This window comes from Coptis chinensis, chromosome 3, assembly GCF_015680905.1.
Source record: "Coptis chinensis isolate HL-2020 chromosome 3, ASM1568090v1, whole genome shotgun sequence".
Classification (NCBI taxonomy): Eukaryota; Viridiplantae; Streptophyta; class Magnoliopsida; order Ranunculales; family Ranunculaceae; genus Coptis; species Coptis chinensis.
In genome coordinates, this window is record NC_141458.1 from 80,650,834 (window position 1) to 80,659,099 (window position 8,266).

An 8,266-nucleotide genomic window follows, 5' to 3' on the forward strand; every position below is an offset into this window, starting at 1 on the left:
TGAATTAACATTAAAGAATAATTAACGGGAAATCGAAACTTGATGCAACTACATTGAACTAACCTCAAAGAATAATAATTAACGGGAAATCGAAAACTTGATGTAACTGCATTGAACTAACCACAAATAATAATTAATGAGAAATCGGAAACTAGATGCAACTACATTTAACTAATCTCAAAGAATAATTAACAAAAAATCAGAAACTTGATGCAAATGCATTGAACTAACCTCGAAACATAGTTGTATTATATGTAGGGGGATATAATGTCTCGACAAGTATAGTTTTGCATTTTAAATAGTGTTTATCATAATTCTTTTATTATGATTGTGAATGTCTTGCTATTCAAGTAGTTTCAATATCATCTTCGCCACCTTGGACATTCTCATAAAACTTCAATCAAATTTCAATTATTAAACCTAACAACTAAAATAAGTCAATGGGTTTTATCAAGGTTTGGTGTTTTCTTTTTATTGAGAGTGGTGCAAGAAATTTGAATGAGTGATTAATATAATTTTCATATGTCATAGCTTTGTTGCTAATTTTTTTAGAATAATTTAATATAATGACACCCATTCATAGGGCAGGTTCGAAAGCTAGTATAATAGTTAAAGCTTTTGCTCAACCTCCCAAACAACCATTTTCAATGTTGCTAATAAACAATACAAAAGACCGTAAAACAGTTTAGCCGTTGAGCTACTGGCATAATTGGTAGACTCATAACCAAGGTGTACGTCCCAAATCTTTGTGGGTTGATGGCAAACTCAAGAGGTTGCATTGTTTGAGAGCAACTTTGGGACTAATTTCCCAAAAGTGGTATCATTAGTAGAAAGAAACGCATTCAGTTTTGAGTCTGACTATGCAATAACCGATTACTGGAATTGCAATCTAGTAACCGTTGCAATTTGCAAGCCATGTGTCCCACACTTAACTCCACTAACTTTCCGTCTATTCTTTTTTATGTTTTTCTTTTCCTTTTTTATTTGTAACAAAAAACTAAAACAAATAAAGAAAAAAACGAAAAAGGAAACTTAAAAGCAACTAAGCCTACGAACAATACCAAAAATCCCAAAATCCTGGCTTTGTTGGGCAGAGTACTAAAAACGTAAGTGAATGCTAAAACTTGTACCCAAACTTGTTGTATGTAGCATTTAGAACATTGATAATTAAATTTCAAAAGTACTATCACAATATTTCACTGTGTTTTCACAAAAAAAAAAAAAAAATGATGGTTCTATTGCTAATGTAAAATCACGGTCGCTCATGAATCATCATCATGTTAATCCCAAAAAAATAATCTTTGTATCTTCTTCCAACATGTCTTTAAATTGCTCGTACGACAAAATCTGCAACATAAATATATGGCTACATTAAAGTTTGGAGTATTTACGATCATCTATAATCAATTCATAATTGATGTATAGCATTTACTTACACGATATACTAAGAGAGGATCTTCAGGTCATGCTCATATCATGCATGGTTGAAACTCAACTTCTTGCATGGTGTTTGATAAGGCTTACTAGTCTGACATAACTCTAACTGCTATTTCAACTTTAGGTCAGACAAAATTTTAAAACAAATTGTATGTAACATGGTTAATAATGGCCAACACATTACTGAGTTCGAAGCAAAACTAGGTTCCTTGCTGCTACAAAATGATGGTTGAAACTCATCATGATCTATCGATTTTTGTAATATGTGTGTATCCATTTAGTATAGTGATCCAATTCATTGATCTAATAAGTTATATTTTTTTTTTTTTTTTTTTTTTAACAATATGAACTATTGAAAGTTTCACAACTTACGTGCTTTAGCCATTGGTTGAAGTTACAATGGGAAGTGTCCTCCATGAACCAACTAGCATCAAACCCTAGAGTATTTGACCCCTATATCGAAAAAAAATGAAATTGAAGAGAAAACAAATGCTATATGTGAAAATATAAAAACATGTGTGTACTAGTAAGTGAATTACATGTTGTAGCAATTGGCTGAAGTATCCAGGAGATGTGTGTCCAATGAAGGGAGTAGCTTGAAACCAAGGAACACTAGATCCCTATATTGAAAAATTATAGATATATTGTTTGTGAAAGATGAAATAAGAAGTAGCAAAAGATAATAATACCGTGACAAATTACATACTTGAGCAGATTGAAGTGGATTGTAAGGCACGTCATAGTTCACCACCCTTTCTAGACTTCTTGGATTGACAACTTTTTCGGCACCAACACCCTCAACTAGTACCTCATCCATTGTTCCTACAATTAGATAGTTCTTGAGTAAAGAGTACACATATGAATCAACACATAAAGTACAACTAAGAAATATTTTTTTCCAACCTTTTCTCCTTTTTTGCATTGTTTGGTCACTAGTAGGGACTTTGTCGACGACTTCTATACGCTTTTTCCCAGGCACTTTCTTACTTTGGAACACTTCAAGACAATTATGTAGTCTAGCTCCACCTAGACGACTTTTCTCACATCCTTGTGCCACAGTTATAAGCTCATCAATCACTCGAAGGTTATCATTATTAGAATCTGCCATATCTTTTGGTACATTCTTCTCAGCTGAGGCTTCTTGAGTAACTTTTGAAGCTACTTCAATTTTTTCTTTGTCGACGACTTCTATACTCTTTTTCCCAGGCACTTTCTTACTTTGGAACACTTCAAGACAATTATGTAGTCTAGCTCCACCTAGACGACTTTTCTTACATCCTTGTGCCACAGTTATAAGCTCATCAATCACTCGAAGGTTATCATTATTTGAATCTGCCAACACTTGTTTAGCCACTAAGTAGACATCCTCACAAGTTGAGCCCTTAAGAGCACAATTAACACATATATGACAGAGTTCATTGTACATCAAAGATCTATTAGCATCGCAATTGGCTTCAATTGGATTTCCTTTTATATTATTTACAATCCCACCTTTCGTATCCTTTGTCCACCTCTTCAAAATGTATTCTAGTTGGGATTTCATGGATGTTCCAATGGTAAAATACTTTGATGATATGGCACCAAATGATTCCTGCAAATTCAAACTTCTTGCAGCTACATACAACATGAAAATTTTGGCAGTCAAATTTAACAATGCGTCTTCGGTGTCCCTCATGTGTAACTTTGTACTCATAAACCCCTGTCTCATCCACAACAATATCTTCAAGCCTACACATAAGATGTGTTTTATACTCATTATCAAACACCTTAAACACGACATGTGTAAATTTCTCAGCTGCTTGTCGTAACATTAATGCTGGAACGTATAACTTTGGTGTTGCTTTAATTGACTCAAAATCACTCACTAATTCGGTATGACGCCACCTTACAAGTGCAGTTTCATAGCGATGAACAAACTCTATCAAAATATATTTTCTTTTCACATATTTCTTCAAAAATTTGTTGATGCTTTCACTACGTTGAGTAGTTGTCATATTTTCACAAAATGTATCTTGGCGACTTGGCCATACACCAATGCCCATTTCCTTTTTAGCTTGAGCAGATTTCCCGACCATTCATTTTCCACCAAGTCAAAGTCTTCCAACATTTTTCCCCATCCATTTAAAAATTCCTCTTCCGTTTCACAACTATATATGCACCTCTTGAATGTTTTTGAAAAATTTGGTTGCTTGTACACATGAGAAAGATGTTTAGCGGCATTTTGGAAGATATGCCACACAAAGTCTGTGTTGTGTTTCTGAAACTGGAAACACAAGGGGAATAGCTTTTGCCATTGATGGACACTGATTAGTAAGGATTGTTTTCGGTTTCTTTCCACCCATAGCTTCCATCCAAGTATTAAATAGCCACTCAAAAGCGTTAGCCCTCTCATCTATTAAAAGTGCACCACAAAAAATAAAAAAACAGTTTGCTTGTGATGATTTACATCGACAAATGGAGTAAATGGTCGACTATAACGATTTGTGTGATATGTGGTATCAAAAACTACTACATCGCAGAAATGGTTGTAGTCAATTATGGATGTAGCATCAGCACAAAAGAAATTAGTTAACAAATTTTCATCATTTGGCATGATAGCAAAGAAAAAGCTCAGGTTTTCTGATTTCTTTTTTGTAAAAATAATTTAGAATAGCACCTGCATCACCCTTTTTAAGCTCTCATAGACGCTTTGCTTGAAGATAATTTTTGTAATCAACACACGTAATACTAACATTTGAATGTCCCCCAGCTTGGTAAACCATATAGTCAAAGCCATCAGATGGTTGAATCCCAGCTGTTTCCAAGCTTTCAATTTATCCTTTATGTGCATCATTCATTTTTCGATGTGATCTCAGCATAGGTGCTTTTCTCGGAGTTGCGAGTGGATGATTGTGCTTAAAATCAATATTAGCAGCAGTCCATTCACCATTTTTTTTCTTAATCATCATACACGCCTTACACCCGGTCTTTATTTCTTTATATTCTCTTATATTATTGGATCGTGGATCATCTTGTCTGCAACTTTCCTTGTAACAAAAAAAATCCGACACTACACAGAACCGTTTCTTCTCTTGTAAGAATTGCCTTTGCGAACACTAAAGCCAACCTTCCTCACATACTCATTGTACTTTTCATATGCCTCATCTTTTGATTCAAATTTCATTCCATCAAATACCATCTCGTTATAATTCCCCATATCAACTTCACTTGACGTAAAAGGTTCCTCTTCATCATTTTCTAGCATTTGGTAAGCGATATCGCCAATATCATCATCTGTACCTTGCAATGGTTCACTCTTTGAGCTGCTACTGCTAATATATATTCACAGGACTTAAACCTGAAATCATCATAAAACATAAAACATAGTTCATGAAACTCTCTTGTATCTATAGAAAATAATATTTTTTGTAAAGTATCAAAGAAAGAAATTAGGAGAATCACTCAAAAACAATAGTAAAATTAAGCAGAGTAGAAAGAAACAAACCTTGCAAGCCCTAATTGGCAAAATTATTGTTTGTCGGACGTTGGTCATCAATGGAAAAATCAATGTTTGTCTAACTTCCAGCTTGCTGCTTGAAAGCGGAATCTTCGTTTTCAAGACCTTGCTGATCAAAGATGAAGTTATTTGAAGAGGTGAACATTGAAAAGGTAGGGAGTGCAATGAGAAAGATGGTTGCTTTGAGAGAACAAAGAAAAAAAAATTGTGTGTGATTGTATTATGCAATACTGAAAAATGTGTGTGATTGGTGGGCCCTAACAATATGAAGGGGCCGGTTTAGTAGGGTTTTGGTGTGTTTTTCTTTTATGTTCTTTTTTCGGTTTGGTTTGGTTTGGTTTTTTTTTTTTTTTTAGTTTTTTTGGTTACAAACAAAAAAGGAAAAGAAAAACATGAAAAAAAAAGACGGAAAGTTAATTGAATTAATTAAGTGTGGGACACTTGCAAATTGCAACGGTTACTGGATTGTAATCCCAGTAACCGGTTATTGCATAGCCGGACTCTTCAGTTTTGTCAGGAGTCAGTGTCCTTTTAAATAAAGAGAGCATTCCAAACCAACACGGACTGGTATACACTCAATAAAAATTCATATCCTCATAGTTGGCCGTAGATTTGAGGAGCGAAATATAGAGCTCTAAATCCAGCTATATTTTAGCATGTCTGAAGCTGTTGTTGTGGAAAAGGGGGAAGTGTAGGAAATGTGACTGATAATCCCACACCCAGTAAAACCACAAGAAACAAGAAACCATATCCTATATAAGCAGACTAATCCCTATACAACCATTTCACGCAGACAAGCAGTGAGCACAAAGCGAACTATTCTTTTGCCTTTAACTAAAGAATACCGTGTTCTCGCTGCACTCAGTGGCATACGCCTATTTTCGGAGAGTTCATTTTGGTGGGCCCTAACAATACTGAAAAATAAAAATTGTGTGTGATTGTATTATGCAATTTCTTCTGGTCTAATGGTGCTCTGCAGCTGTGTTCAATATTTCTGAATGTTGATGAGTAGGATTTTTCTTCTTGCTAATATTACATCACTTGTCGTCAGTAAAAGGAGTACTGGTTAGTGACTTAGACAGAAACGTGGAAATTAAATTCAGTAATACTGTAACTCACTATGTGTGATTGTGTAATGAAAGATGTCTATGCCAATTACAATTGGTTTTGTAGTTTGCGATGTGTTGATTATATTCGCTATTATTTGGAGTTGGAGACTTTGCTAGCATTCTGAGTTGTTACTGACTGAAGTATTTAACCCAATGGTTTAGGCTACGTATATAGAATCTTTATGGATACACGTACAGTCGGACTAGCTCAAAGATTGATTTTGCATTCTCAGGTTGATTTTTGCACTTGAACTAGGGTCTAGCTATGGGTGATCAAGGACTGAGATGGGTAGCAAAAGCAGACTCCTCAGCTCAAAGAAGCGGTCTCAGTGTTGTGTATGTATTGTGATTTGTAAATGAGATTTAGATTTATTTAGATAGAAAAGGCAAAATGGAAATAGAAATAGGAAGCAGAATTGGTTTCGGAAACATATATAACATCATTTCTAAAACCCATATACTAGCCAGTTGTGATGTTCCTTGCTAAGGAGAGAGAGAGAGAGAGCAGCCTCGTAAATGCTGTGGTTTTCTCAAAACACATTTCATCCCTCTTCATGAGTTTGCTACTGAAAAATTAATAGAAGTGAATGTCAGGGAAAGCCTTCACTGCACGGACTGAACATGAATTGTTAATGTCATTGGATAGTCGTGTTACTCCTTAAGCTGACGTCAATGTACCATTACGCTGCCAGTGATAATTCATTGCATATTTTGTTCCCTTAAACCCAGTGATTCAAGATTGCATAATATATATGCGAGCATTTTAGATTTAGAGCAATAGCTCTTGTGGAGAAATGAAGAGGATATAACACTTAAAGCTTTTGCTCAGCCGCCCAACCAACTATAATGAGCAATGCAAAAGACGGCAAAACAGATTAGCCTTTGAACTACTGGGAGAATTGGTGGGACTCGGAATCATAGCTAGTAAATTCGTGGACGGCAAAAGTTCGCCAAATTATTAAATAATACTTTTAAATATTCGGTCAATAAAAAACGGGCAAAACAGATTAGCCTTTGAACTATTTCTGGGAGATTTTTACATTTAAAATTTTGGGACTCGGAATTTTTACAATTTTATTCATGTGTCATTTTATTAAGCCAAATCTTATAATTAGACAATAATTCGCGAATAATTGATAGCAAATTCGTCAATAGGGGAATTGCATTTATTTGAGAAACAACCAACCGACTTTTGTCTCTTAAGTGCTATAACAGTAGTAGATAGAAATGCATTCAGTTTCAAATAAACAGAGCATTCCAAACCAACACGAACTGGTATACACTCAATCGATTGAACATTAATTCATTTCCTCATAGTTGGATGTAGATCTGAGGAGTGGAATATAGAGTTCTAAATCCAATTATATTGTAGGATGACTAAAAGCTGTTGTGGGAAAGTGGGAAATGTAGGAAATGTGACTTATAGTCCCACACCCAGTAAAAGCACAAGAAACAAGCAACCATATCCTATATAAATTGACTAATCTCCTTAATATTAATCACGCAATCACGCAGTGAGCACAAAGCGAACTATTCTTTCGCCTTTTACTAAAGAATACCGTGTGCTCTCGCTGCATACAGTGGCATACGCCTATTTTTGGAGGGTTTACTTTTGTGAGCCCTAACAAAACAAGTAGCAAAAGATTGAAGTTGAGGAGTTCTTTCGACGTTTTCTTGCTATAGAAGTTTCTTTCAATTGTCCCGTGACAGTGTAAAAATTGCTTTGGACAAATGTTTTTCTTACGAACTTTTTTCTCGGCTGGCAACAATTCGTGTTTGCAAGTACCAAATTTGTTAGTAATATGGGCTATTTGTTTTTTTGGGTTAAGTTATAATAGGGTTTTATAAAACCATGTGGTTTGTAACATTTTAAATTCTTCTTATAAGTATTTGTAAAAATAGAAAAACAAATACATGACATTTTATATATGGTTATTTGACAAATATAATCCTACTTTACATCACATTTAATTTGAATAGATTAGTTTGAAACAAACATATAGTTTTATTTTCAATTTCAAATCAATTTTGATAATTAGAATATCGATTTTAGGAAACTATCTTAATTGGAGGTGGTGGTAATGGTCTTAATAGCACGGTGGTGGTGGTAGTAGTAGAAGTGGTAGATGTCTTAATAGCACGATAGTGGTGGTAGTGATAGTCTTAATAATACGTAGTGGTGGTGGTGGTGGTGGTGGTGGTGGTGATGATAGTCTTAATAGTA

General features: G+C 34.7%; 2 non-coding genes across 2 annotated transcripts; both read left to right on the plus strand.

The window, feature by feature from the left end:
• The first annotated feature begins 5,724 nt into the window (after positions 1 to 5,724).
• On the plus strand, positions 5,725 to 5,839 carry LOC147511037 (U5 spliceosomal RNA). Its single transcript, XR_015219723.1, has one exon. It is a non-coding gene; the product is annotated as a U5 spliceosomal RNA (small nuclear RNA).
• Positions 5,840 to 7,547: 1,708 nt separating this feature from the next.
• Positions 7,548 to 7,664, plus strand: LOC147511038 (U5 spliceosomal RNA). Its single transcript, XR_015219720.1, has one exon. It is a non-coding gene; the product is annotated as a U5 spliceosomal RNA (small nuclear RNA).
• Positions 7,665 to 8,266: the final 602 nt, after the last annotated feature.